Here is a 27,068-nt window from a genome sequence, read left to right as displayed (position 1 = left end):
AGCATAGAGGTGCAAGAATTTGACGATGGGAGAGAGAAAGGCTGAGAAGTCAGAACAAAGAGGAGATGAAATTGGGTGGTTTCTGCCTTCTGGATTGTAGAGAGAGATAATACGAGAAAGATGAGATAGAATATAGACAGAGAGAGATATATATATATTTGTCTTTAAAAAGCACAAGTACCCAGGTGTTATACAACTTTGATCAACACACGGTTTTTGTAAGCACTTAGCACAGAGCACAAAGCACACGGTTTTTGTAAAGCAAGCACCCATGTGCTTGATTGATCAGCTTTTGCCAGCCACACTTTAATTATTTTAATAATATAATAATAACCTATTACACATTCCAACACACACACACACATATATATATACACACACACATACAAAACAGATAATTAAATAAAAATATTTAAAATATTAATTTAATTAATTCGGTTCGGTTTGGTTTCCAAACCTCAAAAACTGAAACCGAACCAGCCAGATTTCCGTTCGGTTCGGTTTGACAGTTTCGGTTCGTTTTTTCGGTTCTATTTTTTTCGGCCTCGGTCAGGTTCGGTTGTTGGTTTTTTTCGGTTTTCGATTTTTTGAACCCACCCCTACTCACAAATAAGCCTCACAAACGAGTCGCGTTTGTCATGTTCATGTCGTTTTTGTGTAATGTTTGTTATCTTAATGGGTCATGTCATGTCACACTCATAATCTTAATGGGTTCTTAACAGGTCAAGTTACTTGTTAAAATTAATACACAAAATAACCCGATTCGTTTAACCCATTAAGAAAAAAAATATATATATATTTTTTAAATTTGCACATAACACATTGTCACATAAATAAGTCTTCAAAACATAAAAACACATTTGTTATTAAGTACTACATACTCTAAAACGAGAGCTTAATAAAAAATAAATAAAAAGTATCAATACACTACTATAAAATATCAAATATGTAAGAATATACAAAATAAAGGAATTTTTCTTTTCAAGGTTCTGGAACCTTTCTCAGAAGTTAAAACCTTGACAATAAAACTCAAAGCTTGCATGTTCTTTTTACAAAATCCTTCATTTTTCATCGGTCATCATGGAGAATGGTAGTGGAACTTTGGCTTAATCTATTGTCTTCAAGAGTTATATTGATGTCGTTTTCAGTATAATCTAAGTACAAAAAACCAAACAGTATAAACCATTCAAATTATGAGAAGTTTATTAAAATAATTTATAAAAAATAAATAAAACAATAGTACTATATCACATAACAATAGATTACCTCAATTTGCCAAATGGGAAATTAGGTTTTGGGTTCTGGTAGTAACAGAATCCAAGAAGGAGTGTTAGAGCAATATTAGAAAATATGAAAATAACACAAGAATTCCATTAAGAATAATCATAAAGAAATTCACAACATCAATTTATGTATGAGATTAATATAAATAATTAGAGACAAAGTTAGAAAAACTAACAAACTTAGAGATTGAGGCTTGCATAAATGCAATGTCCTAAAGACAGAATTTTGCCCCTACTCTTGTGCTTGTAATTCGGTAGGCGTCTATCTCCCAGGATTCAACAATCTATAATCCGAAGTCAAAGCACTTCAATCTTCGGACTCTAGCGAACTTCATATATTCCGTACTCTCAAAACACGACTCAGATTTTTACTAAGACATTGGAGAAAACTCTTCTCTTAATTCTATTAGACACGTGGGATGCTTGAGTTTATATAGAACTCAAGCCACCCTTTTCGAAATAGTATGACTATTGTTTAAAGTTCCAACGAACAAATACAACTAATGAATTTGAATTCAACTATGACACATGACTTTTATTTTTCATTCATACAAAAATTAATTATTATAATATTAATTATAATATATAATTTCCAACAAGAAGAAGACTCAAGCGAGACAGAGAGAATGCTAAGATAGAATCAAATTGGGAGATAGAATAGAAGGTAGAATTGAGATTGAGTATTAGGTTTTGTACATGTACTATTGTTGTAATTGGAATTTATAATTCAATGGTAGGGATTTAATCTCACAAAAGTGAGATTAAATCCTAGTGCTCTTAATTATAGCATTTTATTAGTGGTATAAAATTATTAAATTAATATTTTCTTATCGTGTTTCAAGTTACCCTCATGTATACCATGACCGACTCGTTATCAGGGGCAGCCCAGGCCCAGTGCAGGCAGGGCGACCTTCCGGGGCCCAAAACAATTAGGGGCACCAAAATTATTAGAGTATAAATTTATAAAATTTGGTTCAAAGACAAAGAAATTTAACTAGAAGTGGTGGTTTGTCATTTGAAAATAATGAGGAGATCTTGGGTTCAAAACACCATGTGTACTTATTTACTTTTAATTTTTTACAAATTTCTTTTTATAAGAGTATAAATTTATAAAATTTGGTTAAATGATCAAGAAGTTTAATTAGAAACAATGATTTTTGTTGTTTAAAATTAACAAGAGGTCCTAAGTTCGAAATGCTATGTGCATGTTTATTCTTTTCAATTTTTACAAATTTTTGTTTGGTTGTTAATTTATTTTTAGTTACTATCTTGTAGCTATGTGGGTTGTTATTTTTAAATATTCGTTTTAATTCAAGTCTAATCTTCAATAAAGAATAATACGTAGACCAAATTTGTAAATTATATGACGTGTCATCAAAATGTTTAATTTAGTGCCCATTCATTAATAATACATATCAATTAAAGACTCGAGAACATCATTATTTTTTAGTCCCATATTGACAAGGTTAGTAAATAAGAAAAAAAAAACACCTCACGATTTATTCAAAAACACATTCAAAGTTCAAATGGAAAACAAAACTCATCATCTATCTACTTGTAAGCCCTAAGTTTTTTTGTTTCCCTCTCTCAATACAAAATAAATTAGTCTTTATGTGTTTCTAAATTATTGAATTTGAAATGTTTTTCTAAGTATAATTTTATCGATGTCTTATATGTGAAAATAAATAATTTTCTTACATGAAGTTAGGGCACTTTTTTTTATGTCGCCCCGGGCCTCAAAAATGTCAGGACCAGCCCTGCTCGTTATATTAACAAATGCTTATTGAGTTACCTGATAACGACTTGATTCGTTATCGTGTCAACCTGAAACTTGTTAATTTCGTATCGTTACGGGTTGGATTAACGAGTCGTGTAAGAAGTTACCAAGCCCACCAATATCGATTCCAAAAGTAACCTACCATGTACCTAATAAGCTAGTAGGAAGCTAGCTATGGTCCAAGAATATTCAATCTTAATCTAGTGTTGTTCTTCTCTTCCCGAAGCTTGCTTTAAGGCTTCTTCTTGTAAAGTTTGAAATTTGTTTGTAATTCATTTGGTGTATACAAATACAATGTCTATTTCAGACTAGTTAAGGTTTCGTCTTGTAAAGCTTGAAATTTGCTTGTAATTCGTTTGGGTACATATGAGGCAATATCAAATTTGCTTCCACCTAATGCTCTAAAAAATATCTTTGTAATTGGATCCAAGCACTACAAAAAACACCTTGCCAGGCAAAAAAAATTTGTTGCATAAAACACAAGTTCATGGCCTAAAATTTTAGGCGACGAAACTCAATCGGGCATTATTTGTTGTGCATAAGCCATCGCACCAAGGCTTGCCCGATGAAAATTAGAATCCATCAGGCAACATTTATCGACGACAATTTCGATGCACAAAACTGCGTTGACCTACTAGGCTCGACAAAAGACACATGCCCAACCAAATATTTTGCTCGAGCAATGTTTAAATTTATGGGGAAAAATTATAAAATGTATTTAACCCAATGAAACTTTAGTCGGGTGAGCTTTATAAACAAAAAAATACTTTACAAAAAAAAATTAAAAAAAATTATTTCATTATTGAAATCAAAATATTCATACAATTATATAAAATTGAAAAACAAATTTATTCTCGATGGAAACTGCTTCATCTATCCAACTATTTCATCCTAGAAGACATCCATTTCTAGAATTTACATATTCTAAAAATAACCGCAGAGCCAGTGTCATTCGTCCATCCTACTCTCAACACCATAGGGCGGATGGGACAGAACTTCACCATCATCCATTTCCGCAATTTATTGTTGTCGAAGATGGTGGTACAGTTTTGCTTGTGGATGAAATGAATACATATGAGATTTTGTTTTTTTGTTTTTTTGTTTTTTGTTTTTTTTTTTTTTTTTGCGGGTATTAGTTATGTGGGTCGATGTATTTTGCCAAATCTTTCTGATTATGGGGTGTTCTACGACTTCTCTTTTCTATGAGGAAAAAATTGAGAATTTAGTTTTGATTTTGACTATCACTTTCTTTTTGTGTTATGAAATTAGTACTTGAGCGTCTAAAAATGAAACCTTGATTTGTATTCTAAACTTTTAATTTGACATCTTCTGGTCACTGCCACTAAATTTTTTTTTTTTTTAAAAAAAATGTTTTTCTAGATGGATTCAAGCACTGCAAAAAAAAAAAAAATTCTTGCCAGACGAAAAAAATATTATTGCGTAAAACATGGTTTCGACGATTGGTTAATAGTAGCAGAGTCGGTGATAACTAATCAGTTGGAGTTTCTATTGTAATCCAAACATACACTACCTGATGATTGTTACTGACCCATTTCTATTAATTTCGCTTTTTGATCTCTAAAAGCAAAGCAAAACAAAGCTCTCAATTTCTTGATTTTCAGCACCGTGATCATCAACACAGCCACCACCCACACCCCCTTCCAAACAATCACCAGCCACTGCCCTCTGCAGTCAACCGCCATTCACCTTCACCAACACCATCCACAAGCCATACACCTCAACACAATGAAATCTTTGGGCGATTAAATTGTCTCAATTCCTGGCCTCTAACCGCAAGGGCAATCCAAAAATGAAGATTCCCTCTTAAGGCAAACTGTTGAAGAAGCTTGAAGATGACGATGAGAAGAGGAAGCTGGAAGAGAAAAAAACTACAATCCGCCGTCAAGGGGAGAGGAAAGAATTGGGTATTTAGTTTTCATTTTAAATTTTCACTTTTCCTAGTGTTATGAAATTAGTACTTGGGTGTATGAAAATGAAGCCTTAATTTGTGTTCTAGACTTTTAATTTGACACAATGTGGTCGCTTCCAGCTATTGTTCTAAAAAAAATATCTTTTTAGATGGATCCAAGCACTACAAAAAACACCTTGCTAGATGAAAAGAATTTGTTGCATAAAGCACTATCTTTTTAGATGGGTACTGTTTGTTACGCAAAAGCCGTCGCACCAAGATTTATGCCGATGAAAATTAGAATCCATCGGGGAACATTGTTAAGCCCGACAGATTTATCGACGACCATTTTGTCATGCAAAACTGCATTGACCTACTAGGCTCAATGAAAGACACATGCCTACAAATATTTTCCTCGGGCAAAGTTTAAATTTACGGGAAAAAAAATATATAATGTATTTAACCCGATGAAACTTTAGTCAGGTAAGCCTTATAAACAAAAAATAGTTAAAAATGTTAAAAAAAATTATTTCATTATTGAAATCAAAATATTTGTACAATTATACTAAAAATGAAGAGACTTGGAGTAACCGTAAATAACTCCAGGAATTTTCATGCCTCAACTTTTCTAAGCTAACTAAAAGCTAACGTAAGATGAGAGGTGAGAGGGAGAGATGCACAAGAGTGAGAGGTGAAAGGGAACTACCCATCTCTCGGCCTTCCGATGGGAATGTGAGCTACAAATTTTTATCCAGGGACTTCAAAGTTGAGCAAAAGGTCTTCATCTTACAAGTGGAAGACAAGTCTTTTGGTGAAAGGATCTGATTAATTGAGAGGACTAGATTCAGAGGGTACCAGATCTCCTTCGACTTGGATTGTGCATCTTGACTCATTGCTCAGGTAAAGGCGGCGGTAATAGATAACAGTCAAAAAAAATTTCGACAATATAGAGGCCATAACTACCAGTTTTGGGTGGAAAGATTCAACAACAAGAATGAGATTTTCCTTGTTCTCTCCAAAACGGAAAGAGATGGGCGTGTCAGGAATGACATTGTTCCTAAAGGAATTAATTTTTTTCGGCTGGAGAAGAATGGATGAGCTACTATCTGAAATTCTACGAGGGGGAAAGAAAGCGGGGTATTCTCGTAGTAGTCTATCTCTGTCAATAAGTGTCAATAAGGAACGTGAGGAGGGATATAACTGAGTCCACGATAAGCTAATCGGGCGTTGTCCCTCAGGTTTCTTATAGAGATGCAGCCCTTGGAGGCCAAAAGTCAACAAATTTGGCTCTACTTTTAAACGTAAAAGATAAATTATGGATCAAGGAAAGCTGGACCAAGAAAGACACCTCCCTGGAAATCTATAACTGGGGGAATGTAATCGTCTGCGAGAGGTGAGTGGTGCATCAACCTTGGAGAGAGGTGGAAGCCTCACTTCTAAATCTCCTGGGTAGGGAAATTTGCCTTTCGCCCTTCTAGTGCAACAAGGCTTTGTTTGTTTGTCAGAAAGTCGAGGAAGCAACAAAGATTGCTCAACTTGGCACTCTTTCCATGAGTGAGTTCCATATGTGGTGATGTCTGGGTGGTGGGAAAGTATCAAATCAGGCGAGCGAAAGTTGATTAGTTACGGTGGATGGATTACTCTGGAAGGCTTACCACCACACCTATGAACAAACAACTTTTTTCAAAAGATCGGCGCCGCCTGCGACGTTCTGGTAGAAATTGATCTCATAATTGTTGATTTGCTTGAAGCAAAATTAAAAATCAAACAGAACACCACAAGGTTTATTCCAGAGTTCATTAATGTGGCAGAAGGAAACTTTGTTTTCAGGGTTAAAATCAAACAACTCTCACCAGCAAGGAGATCTAAGGTTTCGGTAGTCGATAGTGGTGATTCTCTTGACTCAAATGCGTCACAACGTCCCATGATGGCTGAACTGAAAACACAAAAGGTGACCGGAATCTTCTCTCCAACGAAGACAATTTCAACTATAGAACAATAGCCAGGCCTTATAGCGGGGACAAGTGTGTGTTTATGAATTAGAAAGTTTGAATGTCCTGTCACTACAGGTTCTGATAGAAGCAAGGTATGCTGTCAGGATTAGAAAAGTTGACAGAAGTTGGGAGTAACTCCCCAGAAGGAAAGCATGTTCTGGAGGATGAAGAGACGTCTTCAACAGGTGGCGAGTATTATTTTAATTTTCCAAAAAGGCATTTTAGTAATATCCTAATTGGGTCTTTTAATTTTCTAAAAAGTAGGTTCTATAAAGATAAAGATAAGGCTTAGGAGGCATGTGGGCCTTCCACTAACAAGGAGGATTTTAATATTAACTTTGCAAGGAATGTGGGGTTTGGCCTACACAAACTTTTTGCTGGACCGCTTCAAGTTGGGTTGGCACTTAAGCCTACTCAAGGCCCCATAACTTTAGAATTCAATATGCTAAGTGTTCTGATCTCACAAGGAAAGGAAAGTTTAGACAAGGAAAATAAGCATGCAACTTTTTCAGTGGAACCAAGGTACGTAGTTTGGACGCCAATAGCAATGAGCACTTCTCATATTCTGGATAAGGAAACGGACTTCATTCCAACTCATTTTAATCTGAAATTTCTTGCGAAATTTGGAGACACCATTACTGTTGACAAAAGATTTAAACATTTCTTTCCAAAAGACTTTGGGTCGTAATAGTACCTCCTCAAGAAAGCTAAGCCAAAGGAAAGTGGTTCATCCAATCTCTAACTCCTAGATGACGAATCTGAACAAGACGAAGAGATGGAGGAGATTGTGGGTAACAACCCACGTTGTTCACCATCAGTCTCAGAGCCGACGGAATTGGCCATCAATAATAGCTTCGCCAACAATTTTGGTTCAACTGTGGATTTCGATTACTCTTGTCATGTCCCGCATGCAAAGGAGGATAATTGGTCTCAACTATCTGAATCAGAATAAAAGCTTCAGGATTTGTCACAAGATGAAAAGGTAACTTTTGATGCTATTGATGGTTGTGAAGGTACACTTCACAATCTCTTTTCTGATGGAGCCAAAAAATGACCACGATGCCCGAAAAGGGAGGTTCTCTATGGGTTAACAAATGAGACTCAGAGGTAGTGGAACAAGTTCAAATCATGGCAACTAAAGAGAATAAGAAGTTGCTAAAATATAGCAAGAGAAAAAGGTCCAGTCTTGTCTCAAAAAAATGGGAGGCCAAAGGCCAATCCAGTGATTTTATGTCAAACATGAAAATTTTGTTGTTGCTACTAAAAAAAATCCTTATTCCCTGGAAAAAGCTCAGGGGTGTGGGTGGAAAGAGAGGAGAGGAGAAAAAGCAAAAGGGGTACGGTCAAATTTAATGAAGATAATTAGCTGGAATATAAAAGGTTTGGGTAGTAGAAGGAAAATGGTAATTTTGAAGGAGCACTTCCGTCGTGCACAACCCAACATCATAATTTTTCAAGAAATAAAAACAGCCTTAATAAACAGAAAGCTAGTGGCAAGTGTGTGGGGAAGCAGATTTAAATAGTAGGTTTTCACCATGGTCTAAATTTCTGTGTTTTTGGACTACCGATATTTTGGACTACCAATAATATCCCGATATTTACATCGAAATTTCTGTGTTTTTGGACTACCGATATTTTTTTGGACTACCGATATTTCCGATATCATCGATATTTTAGACTTTGCTAAGTCACTCATGTATCTTACCATGCAATGTATAAAGTATAAAATATTGTACTAATTCATTATATATAAATGATTATGGTGTGTTTAAACTTCTTTCATTAATTACTACATATTTTCTACACTCACAATGTTTACCAGCTCGCTATATAATCAACTTAAATTAGTTATATCTATCATGCAATGCATTTCCTTCCAATTTTTTTGTGATAAACTAATAGATAATTGACTAAATAAACACCCTGCAAAGTTTCAATAAAAATTTCCAAGTTTTTCTTACAATTTCCGTAGTTTTTATTCATTTTTTATCGATATTGATAATATCCCGATATTTCCATCGAAATTTCCGTGTTTTTGGACTACCGATATTTCCGATATCATCGATATTTTATACCTTGGTTTTCACCCCTGCATAAGAAAGATCAAGGGACATAGCAGTGATTTGGAACACAAAACACATCTTAGTAGTCGAGTCTCTAGTAGGAGCATTTTCGGTTTCCATCAAAATTAGAGCTTCGATTGGCTTGGAGTGGTGGCGCACAGGGGTCTATGGCCCTTGCAAAAATAGAGAGAGACATGATTTCTGGGAAGAATTAGCAACCCTTTATGGCATTTGTGGTCCAAGATGATGTGTGGGAGGAGATTTCAATGTGGTGAGGTTCGAAAATGAGAAGTCAAACGAGGGAATATCTGAAGGATGATTTTGTGAAAACATGTTCATTTGAATAACACCTATAGCATGCATTTAACAATTAAAAGGCGGAATCATGCTTGAATGCATTCAAAAACAAAACATTACCCATGAAATTCAAAGCCTAGTAGATTGGTGAACCAAGACTCAACTCAAATCAAAGTGAGTTGAGAAATTTATACCTTTGTAGATTCCTCTTTGCATAAGCAAAGGCTAATCACCCAAGGAGAGGGCCTTCATTCCTTGCTTCTTAGATCCATGGATTTGGATGGAAGAATATGGTTCTCCAAGTTCCCAAAATTGAGAACCTCTAAGTGTCTACACCAAGGTTAGATTGGAGAAGAAATGAGTGACCTTGGAGGAGTGGGATTGCTAGTTAATCCCTCCAAGGGGGCCGGCCTCCTAGAGAGAAAATGAGAGTTTTGTGTTCTCTCCAATTTCCTAAAAGAAACCCTTAATGAATTTTAGGCTATAAAGTTCTTTATATAGTCACTTCTTTAAATGACCTAAAGAACCAAAAACCCTAATTCAACACACATGGCCGGCCACATAAGGGATTTGGGCTTTTGGGCCTTTGTGAATCTTTATTCATTAAATTCTCATACAACTTAAGTCAATGGGCTTGACGTTCGAAGCCCATTGGGCCTTAAGGTCCAAAACTATCCCGAGGTCTTTAACGAACTTATTCGTTTGATTAATTAACATATTAATTAATCCTTGCCATAAATAATTAAACCATTTAATTATTCTTACTCATCTCCATTGTTTCTTCAATCTCCACCTTACACGGTGTACGATCCATTAGGTTCCTTTTAGCGAGGCAGTGGGCGATTAAAACTCTTTCAAATCGATTGTGAATTGAAACTTACTTTCAATTCTCCCTTTAGTGTTTATACACGTTTAGGGCTTCCACAAACCAAGAGTGACACCTAGCAGCATATCATGGTTACCCAAGCTAATCAGAAGAGGTAGAGAACCTATTCAGTTTAGGATTACAAATGCAATACGGTCTTTCTCTAATACAATACTCTTGACCACATTGTTTGGTTTGATAGTTTATTCATGTCTACTATCCAATGTGATTCGTGTGCTTATATGATTACCTTGAATGTGATTTGGAACGACTTTCCTAAATCTCATTCATACTCTGGCCAGAGATTCTAAATCATATCATAGAGTATTCTCCCCCAAACGGTTTGAAGGTTAGAGATCCCTTGTTGCGCATTCACTTGCCTCCATAGCTAAGTGGCTTAACCCCAACTATGTCGTGGACACCCTCCTTTTGGAGTGACTTTTGACATAATCAAAGATCAAGGACTTAACCACAAGACAACTATGATGCCTTAGGTCAAATGACTACTTTGCATTATCCCAACCATGAGTTCTCATGTGACATGAATATGAGAACTCTTCGTTGATCGTGTTCAGTGAACTCATTCTCTATTGAGCACCTACGTACTTGTCTTGATGTCACACACACCAATGACTCGAGACTAGTCACTCTCCCTGAGAGAAGACACAGCACGTATTGATCTTAACGGACTGTCAATGCCCAATTGGCAATCCTATGATCAGGAACGTTTAGGATGTGTATACGAAAGAATGGTCTCATGAATCTAACTTCTTTAGATTGCATTCTCCCAATCACATATTCCTTGGACTTATCGTTTAAGCATATAACATTTATATGAGACGGCTCAAACAATAATATTTGCCCTTGATATTAAACTAGATTAGTTTAACATGTGAAATGTCCGTAAAGTATCATCATATGATTGGTTTTAGGGCACATTTCCAACAAGGTCAACTAGAAGTATGAAGATATTTAACCAGTTTATCCAAGATTTTGAACTCAAAGATCCAGAAATGCACAATGCTTAGTTCACTTGGTCAAATTTTCGAGAAGAAACAGTTTGTCGAAGATTAGACATATTCTTATTCTCTATTGGTTGGGAAAAGTTATTTCCACATGTAAGACAAAATGCTCTGGTAAGGGTAACCTCTGATCATTGCCCAATCGAACTAGATACCAACAAGGTGAAGTGGGGGCCAGGCCCTTTTAGGTTTGAAAACTCATGGCTACAACACCCAGACTTTAAAAACAATCTCAAAGAATGGTGGCATTTTGAGCTAGTGGAAGGTTGGGAGGGTTACAAATTCTTGAGTAAGTTGAAAACTCTCAAAAAGAAGTTGAAATCTTGGAGCAAGGAAGTATTTAGGGACATTGAGAGAAATTTCAAGGAAGCTCATGCCAAATTAGAGGAAATTGACATCAAGGAAAGTAGGGAAGGATTAGATTTTGATTCAAAAAGAAAGAGGGAAGAGCTACTTTTCCTAGTGGAAGACCTAGCGTTTAAAGAAGAAGTTAAGTAGAGGCAGAGAAGTAAAGTGGAGTGGGCTAAACATAGGGATGGTAACACTAGCTTTTTCCATAAGATAGCAAGCAGGATAAGGAAGAGAAATTATATAGATAGATTGGACGCGGAAGATGGCAGAATGGTAGATGGGGCAGAAGAGATCGAAAACGAAATTATTTTTTTTTCTTCTAGTCTTTGTACAGTAGCAATGAAGAGGGGTGTGGGGGCTGGAAGGAATTAATTGGTGCCCAATAAGTGTTATTGAGCCAGCTTGGCTTGAAAGGCCGTTCGAGGAAACCGAAGCTCAAAAATCAGTCTTTGACTGCCAAAGAAATAAGTCCCCAAGCCTGGACAGTTTCTCTATGCAAATGTTTCAAAGTAGTTAAGATATCTTGAAGGTGATGGAGGAATTTTTCGAGAAATGAATTATAAAGCAGTGATAAACGAAACTTATATTTGCTTAATTCCGAAAAAGTCACATTATGTGAAATTAAGGGACTACAGGCCTATAAGCTTAGTTACCAGCCTTTACAAGATTATGGCAAAAGTGCTCGCTACAAGGCTAAATGAGGTCATGGGCAGTACAATATCTCCATCTCAAGAAGCCTTTGTTAAAGGCAGACAAATTCTGGATGCAGTCCTCATAGCAAATGAGGTGGTAGAAGAAGTGAGGCAGAAGAATAAAAAGGGTTTGGTCCTTAAGATCAATTTCGAAAAGGCTCATGACCATGTCGAATGGAGATTTTTGGAATAAGTCTTACTTAGAAAAGGCTTCGAGTATAGATGGAGGAAATGGGTGCTCGGCTGTTTAAGTTTGGCAAACTTCTCAGTTATGATCAATCAAAGACCTAGGGGAATATTCAAAGCTTCAAAAGGTTTGAGACAATGAGACCCACTGTCACCTTTTCTGTTCACCTTAGTAGTAGATGTGTTGAGTAGATTGTTCGAGAAGGCACAAGAAAATCACTTGATCAAAGGGCTGTGTGTTGGGCAAGATAATATAGAGATCTCCCATCTTCAATTCGCGGATGACACCATCTTCTTCTTGGTAAGGCCAGAGGAGGGTTGGAACAATTTATTAGAATTGCTGCATCATTTTTGCATGGTTTCAGATTTGAAGATTAACAAAGCAAAGTGTTCCTTGGTGAGAATTAACTCTGATTATGAGAAATTCCCAAGGTTAGCAAGTTCTTGAGGTTGTGAAGTGGGAAGCTAGCCAATGAGGTATCTGGGTCTTCCTTTCGGGGGAAGGCCAAGAACTATTAAGTTCTAGAACCCAGTGGTACAGAAGGTGGAACTGAGACTTCAAGGTTGGAAGAAAGTGTTCTTATCTAGAGGTGGAAGATTAACCTTGATTCAAGCTATCTTGGGAAGCTTGCCAATCTACTATATGTCTTTGTTCAAAGCTCCTTGCGAGGTCATTGGTAGGTTGGAAAAGCTAATGAAATGGTTTCTTTGGGAAGGGTTAGAGGAAGGAAAGAAGAATCACCTAAAGCTAAAGTAAAGAGGAATGAAGCTTAAGTTTGGGAAACTTGAGAAATCGGAATGCAGCAGTACTAGCCAAGTGGTTGTGGAGATTCCCACTAGAATCAATCTCTCTTTGGCATAAGGTGATAAAGAGCAAGTACAGTTTAGAGCCAAATGGTTGGGATATCTTGGCTCGTGTCGAAGTCCTTGGGATATCTTGGCTCGTGTCGAAGTCTTTGGTCAGATATCTTGGCTAGTCTTCCTTCTTTTCTACACTCTTGCAAATTTACTGTTGGCAATAGGGAAAGGTTGAGGTTTTGGGATAATGGTTGGTTGGAGGGCGGACCGTTGAAAAAGAAATTCCCAAGATTATTTTTGTTATCAAGGACAAAAAAACCAAAGCATTTCCAGTTTTGTGGTTTATTCTCTTCAGCTAGTCAGCTGGAATTTTGATTTTAGAAGAAATCTCAGTGAAATGAAGATAGCAGAGATAACTAGTTTACTACAGAAGATGGAGTCTGTGCGGCTAAGTTAATCTAGAAAAGATATTGGAAGATAGAACTTAGAAGGATCAGGCATGTTCACATGCAAATCCTATAACTCTTTCTTATGCAAGAATGAAGATGTGCAACACTTTCCTCCTTTCTCTCAGATCTAAAATGCAAAAGTGCCTTCAAAAGTTAAAATTCTTGTATGGTTAATGGTGCTCGGGAAGGTTAATACGTGCGATCAAATCCAAAGGCAAATACCTTTTACATGTTTTTCCCCATACTGGTGTGTTTTGTGTATGTTTGGGGAGGAAAGCATCAATCATGTATTCCTTCACTGTTCGTACAACATACAACGGTGGTGGAAAATGCTCAAGGAAGCTAAAGTGTGTTAGGTCCCTCCAAAGGGTTGTTTCGAGCTTTTAAGTACTAAATTCAAAGCCTTATGGGCTCTTTGATATTGGCAATTTTCTGGAATATTTGGTTGGAGCGTAATAAAAGAGTTTTTGAAGATTTCAAGGGAGTAGGGGTAGAGGAGCTTTGGGATAGAGTAAGACACTGGGTAGCTCTTTGGGCTTCAATTTCAGTTGAGTTTAGAGATTACCCTCTCTCTTTCCTACTAAGGGATTTGCTGTTAACCAGTGTTGAGATTCAAGAGATCAGAGAGAATCTTGGAGAAGAAGAAGGAGATAGAAACTAACTTCTTTGATATATTTCTTAATGACCAAGTAATACAAGCTTAGGCTATTTATACATGCATGCATAAGTTAACTATCTAATTAACTGGACCTCTAATCTTCGTACACTTGGCTCGATCCTATACATCAACTACTACACTCTATCATCCCCCCGCAAGCTCATTGCATCGTTTGAAGCATGAGATTGTTACAATCAGTGTGAAAGAGATATGCACTTAACCCTTTTGTAAGGATATCTGCAAACTGTTTTTTGGAACTTACAAAATGTACATCAAGTTGTCCTTTAGCTATGCATTCCCGAACAAAATGCAAATCAATCTCAACATGTTTGGTCTTTTGATGTTGTACTGGATTGAATGACAGTACAATTGCTGATAGATTGTCACAAAATAGCACTGAAACACCAGATGAAGGTACATGTATAACCTCTAAGAGTCGTTTGATCTAATCGATTTCAGCAGAAATAGATGAGAAAGCTCAATATTCAGCTTCAATTGATGATCGAGACATTATAAATTGCTTCTTTGAAGACTATGAAATCGGGTTAGAGCCAAGAAATACCACCATACCAATTGTAGATACTCGATCATTCGGATCACCAACCCAATCAGCATCACTAAATGATTTTAACATCAAATCACCTCTGCGATATGAAATACCATAGTCCATAGTTCCCTTGAGATATCGAAGTATTCTTTTGACAGCAATGAAATGGGACACCATAGGTTGTTGCATGAACTGAGAAACTTGATGGACAAAAAAAGCTATATCAGGCCTTGTAAATGTTAGGTATTGTAAGGCACCAACAACACTTCTATACAAATTAGGATTACCATAGATCTCTCCATCATCTTTCAATAAGCGACTGTATGATAGACAATGAGTATCACAAGTTTTGACTCAAGCATCTCAGTTTTCTCTAACAAATCCTTAATATATTTGGTCTGAGACAAGAACAAACTAGACACACAAACTAGACACAGTCTTGGAAATTTGAATTCCCAAGAAATAATGCAATGAACCAAGGTCTTTGATATCAAACTCAGTTGTAAGATAATCAATAACTTGTTGCACAGCAGCATTGTCACTACCTGTGATAATTATATCATCAACATATAACAAAAACACTACAATTGCAGAATCAGTTATCTTAACAAACAAGGATAAATCCGAGTATGTATTCTGAAATCCCAACTGAGGCAAGAAAGTTGTAAAATGTTCATTCCAGGCTCTAGGTGCCTATTTTAAACCATATAAGGATTTATGTAGTCTGCAAACTAGATTGGGGTTGGTTGAATCCTCAAAGCCTGGTGGTTGAGCGATATACACTTCCTCCTACAAAATGCCATGTAAAAATGTGTTTTTAACATCAAATTGTCTAATATGCCAATCATAATGAGCTGCAAGTACCAATACCAATCTGACAGTAGTTGGTTTAACAACAGGACTAAAGGTCTCTCTATAGTCAAGTCCTGATTCTTGGCTAAACCCCTTTGCTACCAGTCGAGCTTTATGCCTTGCAACTGACCCATCAGAGTTCTTTTTCACTTTGAACACTCATTTACATCCTACCAAGTTCTTATCAGGTGGCATAGGAACCAATGTCCACATGCCTTGTTGATGTAATGTTGCAATCTCTTCCTTCATTGCTTGTAACCAAACTAAAACTTGAAATGCTTTCTTATACGATGAAGGCTCACTCATAGAGATATCAGATGTAAGAAATTGTTGCAGTGAAGCACTTAGAGCTTTCTTCTTGACAATACCACTCTTACTCCATGTCTGCATTGGATGAAGATTAAGTGGTGGAATATCTAGCACCACTTGTAATGAATCTGGATGAAATACAGGAGTGACACTTTGATGCTCAGAATCATGAACATGAACCGCAGGGATTGGAGAGAATGAATGTGATGTACCAGTAATTGATGATGGTGAAGGAATGGTATTAAGGTTATGTAATGGTGGTAATGGGGTAGAAGAAAAAGAATCTGTGGATAGTGATACTGGTGAATGGGTAGGTGATTCAGGACTAGGGTTTATATTTGATGGTATAGATATAGGTGATGGTGAAGGATATGAAGTGACTACATTATTTGAAGTAACCACATGTAATGGAATAGGTGACTGTTGTATCTCTGATATGATGCATTTGAACTTATAGTGAATCAATAAGTCTTCATAAGGAAACTCAGTTTCATCAAAGACAACATGTCTTGAAACATATATCATTTTCTTAGACACTTCATAATAAATATACCCTTTGTACTTGGTGGCATACCCCAAAAAGATACATTTAGTTGTTTTGGATTGTAATTTGGTAGAGTAATATGGTCTGAGAAAAGAAAAGCATGTACATCCAAACACTCGAAGATGCGATATGATATGTACTTGACCAAACAAGAGTTCAAAGGGTGACTTATTGGATAGTATTGGAGAGGGCATTCTGTTGATAAGGTATGCAGTTGTTTAACAGGCATGAAACTAGAAAGAAGAGGGAAGTTTAGTTGTTTGTAATAGGGTAATGGTTGTCTCAACAATATGCATATGCTTTCTTTCAGCAAGGCCATTTTGTTCTGATGTATGTGGACATGATTTATGATGTTCAATGCCCTTACCCACCAAGAATGATTGAAAGGCTTTACTAATATACTATCCCCCCCCCCCCCAATCACTTTGAAAGACTTTAGTAAATGTAGAAAACTGAGTGTAGACATATGAATGAAAAGCTTGAAATGTAGCAAACAGATCTGATTTATTAATCAAATGGAAGATCCAACAGTGTCTTGTACATTCATCTATGAAGGTTACATAATAACTATATCCTTCAATAGAAACACAAGGTGCATGACCCCAAAGGTCACTCTGAATACAAGTAAATGGTTGTACAGACTTATTAACACTAGGTTGAAATGGCAGTTTGCAGAACTTGCCTTCCAAGCAACTGTGACACATCATAGGTATAGAGTTCTTAGAGGTTGAGACATTAGACTTATTTAACATCAGAGACACAATACTATTTGTTGGGTGTCCTAATCTCTTATGCCAACGAGTGGAGGTAGCAAGCTGACCAATAAATGCAGTGGCTTTGTAGTTGTTGGTTGTAGAAGCAATGAAAGGTATTGGATAGAGACCATTACTACACATTCTTTTGTAGAGAATCTTCCCTGTGGCTTTGTCCTGAATCCACAAACAAAATGCATCACAGATTAGCCAACAATTGTTGTCCAAACAAATTATATGCACTAACAATAAGTTTTGTGTCAGTTTTGGAACATAAAGCACATAATTGAGTTTGATTGAATGTATAGATGCCTTAAGTATAGTACTGCCTATATGAGATACTTCTAAACCTTCACCATTGGCAGTTTGAATGCCTTCATTTGTTGGATAAGGAGAAGCCAATGATAGAGTGCTTATATTAGCAGTCATGTGGTTGGTAGCTCCTGAATCGGTAAGCCAAACTTGAGCTGAAAATGGAGCTGTCGAGGGATTTGGCTGAGGCATCACAGTATGTAGAGCATGTGGATGAGACTGATGTTGATGAAACGGAGTATAGGAGTGTGATGTTGCCATATGTGGATATGGAGAATAAGACTGCATTGATAGACCTATCATCTAAGATTGATGAATAGAACTATTGAAGCCAACAAAATTAGGACCTTTTTCATTGTAAAAACAGTACCATGCACTGTGATTATGTCTACCACATATGTTACAAGTTGATTTCTCAAAGGGTTTTGATTGACAAAATGTTGCTATATATCCCTCAGAGTTGCACAATTGGCATGGAGACAGTGGAGGAGCACTGGGAGCACCATAGTACTGTGTTGGAGAATGATCAAGTACACCTGGAGTATGTGTAGGAAATACATGAGTTTGAATTGAAAATGTTTGTTTAGGTGCAAACTGCCTCGAGTTGTTATGATATATTCCTCTACCTCGATTCTTATTCCTATTATATGACCTGAAACCTCCATTGACAAAATTAGATTGGCTATATCCTCGAGAACCATTGGACTACCATTGCAGTAAGTAATGGGGCAGTTATAGAATTTTCAACAATGATATCTTCAGCAAGCTACTGAGATCGAAATTCCTTGAGAGTGATGACACTTTCACGACCTCTAATCATTTTTTGAAATGTATTGCATTCAGGAGGTAACCCATTTAAGGAAAGAATAACAATATCTTCATCAAGAAAGTATACCCCAGGGGCAGACAAGTAGTCTTTAGCTTCCTTAATTCTATGCAAATATTGAGAAACAGAATATCTGCCCTTCTTGATATTTTAAAGATTAGATTTTATTTGAAAGATACTAGTTTTGGAAACAGTTGAGAATTGTTCTTTCAATCAAATCCTCAAATCTCTCAAACTAGTACTTCTAATTGCACAAGATATAGCAACAGGTGAAAAAGTGGCAGTAATTAATTGCATAATGGCCCAATCATGCATCTTCCATACAATAAACTCATTAGTTTCAGTAATTGAGGATGAATTAGGAGAATCGGTACCCGAGTCACCCGATGCAGATGAATGTTAAGGCGGTCGAGGCGTTGAACCATCAACAAATCCAAGAATGCCATTGCTTTCCAGAAAAAGCTGCATCTGGAATTGCCAATTCAAGTAATTGGAATCATCAAGTTTGACATTAACCGACGTTGAAATAGTCAAGATCAGAGCTATAATCAGAGATTGAATGAGTTAAAGTTGTGATGCAATCACCACATTTCGTCAAGATCAGAATTTGCAAAAGTCGATAGAAAACCTTAGAAACCACCGAGATTGTATCTTTTCAAGAAAGCGAAGAAGAAATCCATAAATTTGCAGAGGAAAATGAAGAATTGTAGAGGATCATAGAGGAAGACAAAGAAAAAGAGAGATGATGACGATGATGACAGTAGCAAAGCAATGCAAGGATCGAAAGAGCTTTGTTAAGTGATCATGGCGATTGATACCATGTTAACCAGTGCTGAGATTCAAGAGATCAGAGAGAATCTTAGAGAAGAAAAAGGAGAGAGAAACTAACTTCTTTGATATATTTCTTAATGACCAAGTAATACAAGCTTAACTAACTAACTAACTGGACCTCTAATCTTCGTACACTTGGCTCAATCCTATACATCAATTAGTACACTCTATCATTTGTTAGCAGTCGTTAAATGATACGGTTTACCCTTACCATTGTTTAATTAGCATTACCTTAAAGGTCCTTGCTACTTACTCCCGGTTCTAGGTGGAACTCTTTTCCACTTGTGTAAATTCTCTCTTTTATATAAAATTCTTTCGTTTCTTCTAAAAACAAATTTATTCTCGATGGGAAACTGCTTCAACCGTCTAACTGTTTCACCCCGGAAGAAGTCCATTTCCAAAATTTATCCAGAATTTATAAATTTTAAAAATAACCGCAGAACCAGTGCATTCGTCCATCCTACTTTCAACACCATAGGGTGGATGGGTTAGAACTTCATCATCGTCCATTTCCACAATTTATTGTTTTGGAAGATGCAAGTACGGTTTTGCTTGTGGTGAAATGAATATAGATGGGATTTTATTTTATTTTCTGTTTTGGGGCGGGGTATTAGTTAAGTGAGTCGATATATTTTGCCAAATCTTTCTGATTGTGGGGTGTTCTAGGGTTTTCTTTTCTCTTTTTCATCAGGAAAAAATTGGGAATTTAGTTTTGATTTTTACTGTCACTTTAGTTTTGTGTTATGAAATTATACTTGGGTGTCTAAAAATGAAATCTCGATTTGTGTTCTAGACTTTTAACTTGACATACATGTGGTCGCTGCCACCTAATGTTCCAAACACTACAGAAAGAAAAAAAGCAGACACATTGGCAGAGTCGATGATAACTAATCAGTTGGACTTTCTGTTATAATCCAAACACACTACCTCATGATTGATACCATTTTTGTTAATTTCATGCTTTTGATCTCCAAGGCCTTTTGTCGATGCCTTTTGTTAAAACCCCTTACCATTTAATCTCCCGAGTGGCTAAAGATAACGGCAACATTAACTCGTGTGAGTGAGCCCCGCTACTGTGTTTCCACACAACATGCTCTACAAAAGAGACACATTTTCTTAATCAGAAACACATAGTCTATGGATATAGCAAAAGAAAATTGAAAATATGAAAAGTTCAATTAAAGTGAGGAGACATTTTTCATTGTGTCTAAAACACAAGTGGTACACCACATGTTATTATATAAGTGGTGAAAAGGTTTATTTTTAAAGTTGTTAATTTTTTTTAACACAAGTATTTCACCACTTGTATAATAACACGTAGTATACTCTTCCCGTATTCCGAGCACATTGAAACATTTCTTCAAAGTGAGTGAAGTGAACCTTTCTTTTTTTACCCAAACCATTGAAAGTAGTAGAACCATTCTTTTGTCCTCTTTCTCCCCTCCTCTCGTACCCCTGTCCCTTTTTCACCCTATAAATTGCAAATGAATAATCTAACGAAATATTTAGCACCTTGATGGACTTTAAAATTTGACATATTCGCACAGAAACAATTTTAACACAAAAACAAATGAACAGAGAAGGAAGCGACGGATAACGTCTTACTTCTAAAAGAGTAGTTTATAATCAGCTTATTTGGTGAGATAAAATTTGAGAAATTTATTCTTGGTGCAAATTGCAAAAGGAAACCTACCTCCCCATGAAAATGCCTCCTTTTAGTATGTGGTTGTACGTGTCTCCAAAATGTTCGAAGTCCCTTCTCTTCCTTTGATTCTTCCTGCGAACAAAAAAGATTTGAGGCACCAAAATTGACCTCTCTTTTTTAATAGATTAGAGATTTTCACATTCAATTTATATCTACCAACTAGACCACGTGGTGGCACACCCACACATCTAACCAAAGAATGATCAATAATCCTTCTAAGTCGCATGATCCGGTAATAAAAGAAAATTAACGCGTAGTTTTTATTCATTTCTACTATAAAAAAATAGGTTACACTTTCACATCCTTTCTTCGTCGACCAATCTAGAGCATGTGGTGACACGCCCACAGATCCAACCAAAAAATGATTAATAATCCGTGTAGGTGCGCCGGTCCGGCCGAAAATAGGGAAATAAAGATGATAGTGAACCTTTGGGAAACTAAAGATGATAGTGAAGGAGCCCTATGTAGTAATCCATCTTTATTCATGGAGCTTGCCTATGTACATTACATTCTCACATTTTCAATTCACGTACAAAAACTCCAATTAGACTAAAAATTAGGGATTATTGATCCAATTATTTCTTTATTTAGTGCAAAATATTTTGTGTATGTAAAGAAACAATAAATAAATGCCAGCATCTAGTGATGGACCATTGGAGGCAAAGGAGCCCAAAAACTATTCTGATCTGCTTTATCATTGCCCAACGACTATTGTAGAAATGGAGACATGTATGGGCCCTCCCACGTTGTAAGATTTGGCCCAAATAGGACGAAAGTCGTGTATAATTTTTTTTCTTTTTTAGTACATCAATATATTTTTACACTAATGATAATGAAAGTTCGGTTAAAGTACATAATGGACTACTTAATTTTTCAGTCACGAGATTCAAACCTAAGATCTCTTACTTTCCAATGAAGAAGAATGTCATCATACCGTAGTAATTGAACAAAGAGTTGAGGAATCACAAGGAGTATGTGATTGTGTTGCTATATATTGTCTTCTTCCAAGTTCATTGCATTATTCTTCTTTCGGAAATTCTAGCATGAATGCTACACGCCAACCCACCAAACACTGTCCACAAATTGCCACTTACCACGTTACTACATTTTTCTTTACGTATTATATAATGTTGATGCCAAACTAGAGCAACCAGATTAGACCGCAAATCACATAAAAATCCAATGATATACTGATTTATTCGAAGTCGGATTACATTCATATTAATGTAGTTACATTTGTATGGATGTATAAGAGCCTTTCAGAAAGTAAAAATGATAGCGAAAGAGCCCTAAAGAGAAATCCGTAATGATATCTGTAGTTATATAGCTCGACCATGTTCAACCCTTCAAAAGGGGTCTAGGGTATGACACGTGTAGGTTGATACGTATTTAGCAAAATTTCATATAAGATTTTTGAATAAGGCCCCCTTTATATTATAATCGGAGATGATTTGAAATGAAATGATTTATCCTAGTGTAAGATACGAGTTTACCCTCCACTTTATATATTTTAATACGAAGACATGCCCAAACTATGGTATCGACTTATGACATTAAAAATTGATTTGTTGCAATGATCAATTACGCTTCAGAGCCTTATGATTTGAAACTTATAACTATTTAATAGTGTATTTCAAAATTTGTAAAAAGAACGATGAAGTTTGTTGATGCACAAAATCGGATGGGTCTTAGAACAACGTAAATTCGACCGTGAATCTGCAAGAAAGTAAAGAACACAAGATATATCGTGGTTCACCCCAATGTTTGGGCTACGTCCACACTGATATTGTATTTCACTGAGAGGATTTTGAGGGAGAGAGGGTGAGAGCCTCTAAGGGTGAGAGTAAGGCTTCTCATGGCCTCAGAATTGGCATCCCTTAATGAAGAGAGTGAGGGGTCCTTTTATAGAATATGGGCTCATCACTTATTACATATTTGACCCTTCATTTATTACATAATTACATTTGAGTCCCCCGAGTATTTATACGAGATCTAAATACGGAGGCCTTAAGTATGGTACAAACAGTAGTCCCCCAAGTCTTCAGTCAAGAAAGTCTTTTGGCTGGAGACTTGAAATTCAGTCTATGTGTGGGCCGAAGTAACTAGATGTTGTCTTGAACTGATGCTCGATATGAGGTGGTGATCAATCTGAAGTGATGCTCAACTAGAAGTAGCACATGTTGCAAGGCTGCTCTGCTTGTGGCTTATATTGCCTTGGTTAGCTCGGCTTGTGGCGTTTGAAGGTGAGGGAGTTCCTTTTATAGAATAAGGGCTCGCTCCTCAATACATGAATGATGAGCTAGAGTTGATGCTCTCTAATGATGGTGAGGGAGTTCCTTTTATAGAATAAGGGCTCGCTTTTCAGTACATAAATAATGGGCTAAGTCCCCTAAGTATTTTTCATGAGGCCCAGTTGAGGCCCAATATATGGTACATAATGTAGTCCCCTAAGTCTTCATTCAATAGGGTCTGTTGGCTGGAGACTTCAAATTGAATCCATGTATGGGCCGAAGTGACAGTTGTTCGGATGCGGTATTTGTATACCCTGCACTGAAGCTTTGTAAATGAAGCTTTGCAAGTGAAGCTTTGAAGCTAGAGCTCTGTAAATGAAGCTTTCAAAGTTGGAGCTTTTGTAAATGAAGCTTTTGAAGCTAGAGCTTTGTAAATGAAGCTTTCGAAGCTGGAGCTCAATAAATGAAGCTTTCGAAGCTAGAATTCTGTAAATGAAGCTTTCGAAGCTAGAATTCTGTAAATGAAGCTTTCGAAGCTAGAGCTTTGTAAATGAAGCTTTTGAAGCTAGATTGACATGAGTGATGCTCATGAATGTTTATGTTGATTGACATGAGTGATGCTCATGGATGTTGACATGAGTGATGCTTATGAATGTTAACATGAGTGATGCTCATGAATGTTGACATGAGTGATGCTCATGAATGTTGACATGAATGATAGTCATGAATGTTTATGTATAATTGACATGAGTGATGCTCATGAATGTTTATGTATGAATGAGTGATGCTCATGTATAATTTTGGAGTACTAGATGTACTTTTGATCACCTGGTTGGTGATAATAGCGGCAGGCTGCCGAATAATTTTTAGGAGTACTGGGTGTACTTTTGATCACCTGGTTGGTGATAATAGCGGCAGGGTGCCGAATAATTTTGGGAGTACTGGGCGTACTTTTGATTACCTGGTTAGTGATAATAGCTGCAGGGTGTCGAATAATTTTGGAGCCATAGGGTCTGGCTCTTTTGGGCATATGGGCCTTGGCCCTCCACATAACATTCCAGCCCATTATTTTGGGCTTGCCGTTTTTTTTTTTTTAATTACCTTGTGATAGGGTTTATACAAATGTCTCTGAAAGACAAGAATAATAAATTACATCATTCAAAAATAAAATCGACCCTCTGCTCAATGGGTCACGCCCATAATTCCCTTTTTTTGCATGCCATCACCACCATAATTATGTTTGCTTCTTTTTATCTTCTTTTGCTTTTGTAGTGTCCCCCATGTGCTCTCGCAGAGGAAAGCCTTCCTTTATTCCTTGCTTTTGCGTGTGGGTGTTTATTCCTTGCTTTTGCATATAGACGATTAACCACTTAGGTTTACAAACCTAACCTTAGTTACATGCTCACCGTAGCTTACATGATTAAAGCTAAAGTGCACACTCTACCCATGTGAAGGAATCTGAACAATTTCTTCACTTTCGGTGTTGGCATCGCCAGGTCTCCTTGTATTCTAAGTTCGTGACTTCTTTTTCTAAAGTGGCATTGGATTCGCCAACTTTAGCATCCTCGTGACTCTCGGGGTCTTCAAAAGCAAAGCCTCCCTATAACATGTATGTGACAGTCTGTATGGGTGGTCAGGAAATCCAGCATGAGGGGATACTAATTGATTTTCTTTTCTTTTTATGTTTTTTTTTTTTGGCAACCAAACAGAGCAAAATCCTGGTGAGAAAACCGCATGGTTGAATCAGACACAAAGCTTTCAAACACGTCATGCAGTTCCACACTCTGCTTTCAAACACGTCATGCAGTTCCACGATCTGGGATTAGGAGCAAAAACATAAGCAACATGTAGAATTGCCACCGAAATGTGTGGATTCCAAGCTACTGATGCGTGGAGCATGAGATGCTACTTGGAAAACACACCCCAGATAACACCACCAAGCAAGTGATGATTTCAATCATGGAGATAGTCATCAGCCTTCTCCTTCCATATCTATTTATGAAGCACATGCTGATGACAGTGCCAACGACGTTAAGTCCAGAAGTGACTAGAGAGAGTGCCAACGCCGTCTAGTTGGATGCAAACCCGGCAAACTGAACAATAGTTGGGCTGTAGTACATGACAGTGTTGATACCGACAAATTGCTGAGCCACTTGGACAGTAATGCCTGCATAGAGTCATCTTCGAACAACAGGGTTGTTGAAGACACCCTTTAATCTTGCTAGCACACCTTCTCTAGCATCTCCTCCCTCGGCCTTTTCAGCTTGGACAAATTCATGCAAGGCTTGTATTTCACGCTCAACTTCTTCGGCAAGATAAATTTTCTCTAAGATGGCCCTAGCCTCATCTGCCTTATTCTCTCTGTAGAGCCATCTAGGAGACTGGGAGTGACAACATTAATACAAATTGTACCAAAGCCAGAACTCCTGCTACGCCGAGCATCCAACGCCATGTTCCTGGAGCCTTGGTGAAAGCAAGATTTTTAAGGTATGACAAGAACTGTCCTCCAGTGATTAGAAAACCATTTGTACTGACCAGGGCACCTCGGATTCTAGCAGGAGAGGCTTCTGAGATGTAGAGCGGCGAGGTCATGGAAGCCATTCCAACTCCAAAACCGACTAGAATTCTCCCGATTATGATCACCCACGGAGCTGGTGCAACAGCCATTACTATTGCTCCAATGAAAAACACAAAATATGCTGCTATGATTGATTTTTTCCGGCCTAGGGCATCGTTCATCCATCCGCCAATTGCAGCACCAATGATTGCTCCTGCAACTGCCATACTCACTATGGTTTCTTGCAACCATGTTTTCTTGTGTTGTGGATGATTTTTTTTTTTTTTTTTTTTTTTTTGGGTTTTGATGCTATTGCATTTTCTTTTTGGTGTGCTTTTGCTTTTGGCTTTTGGGGTGGGTGTTTTTTGGAAAAGCCCAAGGAGGTTCTGGGTTTCTGCAGATTTTGCAGTGTTGATTTTGCAGATTCACGGTGGAGGTGAAAAAATGAAAGAGAACTGACATAGTTTTTCGTGTCGATTCCCACAGACGGCGCCAAATGTTGATGCACAAAACTGGAGGGGTCTTGGAACAACGTAAATTCGACCGTGAATCTGCAAGAAAGTAAAGAACACAAGATGTATCATGGTTCACCCTAATGTTTGGGTTACGTCCACACTGATATTGTATTTCTTTGAGAGGATTTTGAGGGAGAGAGGGTGAGAGCCTCTGAGGGTGAGAGTGAGGCTTCTCATGGCCTCAGAATTGTCATCCCTTAATGAGGAGAGTAAGGGGTCATTTTATAGAAAAAAGGCTCCTTACTTATTACATATTGACCCCTTCATTTATTACATAATTACATTTGAGTCCCCCGAGTATTTATACGATATCTAAATACGGAGATCCTAAGTATGGTACAAACAAAGTTAAAAACTCATTGCACTGGTGGCTCTTTTGTCCACTTGACTATCAAGTTGAACACTACTTTTTATTAACATCAATATCATGCGCAAAGCTCTTTTCACATAAATTTATTATGGTCTTCAAACAATAGGACAATAGGTTACCTAGTACTACAGTCTAGTGTTATTCTTCTTCCTTTGTAAGTGTAAGGTTTTAGTTTCGATTCTCGTCAAATGCGAATTTGAACTATATTATTGTTCACCCATTATGAGTTAAGCACACCTCCTTCTTCCTTAATATAAATAGTATCGTTTGTTAAAATTAAAAAATTAAAAAAACCACGAGGGTAACAATAGTCAGATGTGAGTCTCCGGACATGAACGCTAATTACTAGTTACTACCTACAAATACAAGTTAC

General features: G+C 37.0%; 1 protein-coding gene and 1 pseudogene across 1 annotated transcript in view; one reads left to right on the top strand and one right to left on the bottom strand.

The window, feature by feature from the left end:
* Nucleotides 1-1,336: 1,336 nt before the first annotated feature.
* Nucleotides 1,337-27,068, top strand: part of LOC139196437 (uncharacterized) — a 37,545-nt gene continuing 11,813 nt past the window's right edge. The window contains exon 1 of the mRNA XM_070822389.1: nucleotides 1,337-2,054. The gene's annotated coding sequence lies outside the window, so the exon portion shown is untranslated. The remainder of the gene's footprint in view (nucleotides 2,055-27,068) is intronic.
* On the bottom strand, nucleotides 25,021-26,272 carry LOC103436330 (inositol transporter 4-like; annotated as a pseudogene).

The sequence above is a fragment of the Malus domestica genome, chromosome 05 (genome assembly GCF_042453785.1).
Source record: "Malus domestica chromosome 05, GDT2T_hap1".
In the NCBI taxonomy this organism is placed as follows: Eukaryota; Viridiplantae; Streptophyta; class Magnoliopsida; order Rosales; family Rosaceae; genus Malus; species Malus domestica.
This window is presented reverse-complemented; position numbering and strand designations above follow the sequence as displayed.